This window comes from Atta cephalotes (genome assembly GCF_000143395.1).
Source record: "Atta cephalotes unplaced genomic scaffold scaffold00008, whole genome shotgun sequence".
Taxonomy (NCBI): Eukaryota; Metazoa; Arthropoda; class Insecta; order Hymenoptera; family Formicidae; genus Atta; species Atta cephalotes.
Genome location: NW_012130072.1, coordinates 2,200,975 through 2,201,841, shown reverse-complemented (window position 1 = coordinate 2,201,841; position 867 = coordinate 2,200,975).

The window sequence follows — 867 nt, the reverse complement described above, 5'->3', positions numbered from 1 at the left end:
ATATATATATATATATATATATATATATATGTATGTATGTATATATATATATATAAATATATATATAATATACACACGAGGTTACATAACCGAAATCCTTTACTAAAAAATATTAGTTAATTGTACACATTAATAACGAAATTACAAGAAACAAATTTTAAAATAGAATTACAGAGCGTATGAAAAAGATTAGATTCTTTTTCAATAAAAATTATAATTTATTTTAACGTATAAAATAAAATATATACAAATAAATCTTTTCATACAGTTTTTTTTCTCTTGAACAGTGAATTTCCTTGCAACAGCATCGGTTTTTTGCTTCGCCGATTTTGAAAGAGACAGCTTCACATTATCACAAAAAACCCGAGTTCAATCTAATTCCATTGAGTCTCGTTGCGATACGCATCCTATTGTAATTCAGTTCGTAAAAGGAAACCTCACTTTCTGATATAAATATTCGATTTACCGGTTAAAGCGTCGCCACCCTTTGTAACCACGAAGAGGTTTTCAATTTCAATGTACTTTTTCTCTCTTGTGCGCGAAGGTAAAACGGAAGGGATTGGTTATCCCTACGCAACTCGTTTCTCTCGACCCCGCGAAGAAAACTTTATATATGAGCGTCTTTAATCTAAATCCTAACGATAATCACACACTTGCTTCTTTCTCTTAATCACTTCGTAATTCTTAATATCACAATACCACCACTAAGGTCTTTAATTCGCACTATGACGAAAAGCGACCGAAGCAAAGTAAAAAAAACAGAATGAAAAAAAGGGTAAAGAAGTAAAAAAAATCTAGACACAAAGAAAACACGAACAGATATTAACCACAACGTAAGTAGTAGTACGTACGGTAGTCAACGAATAA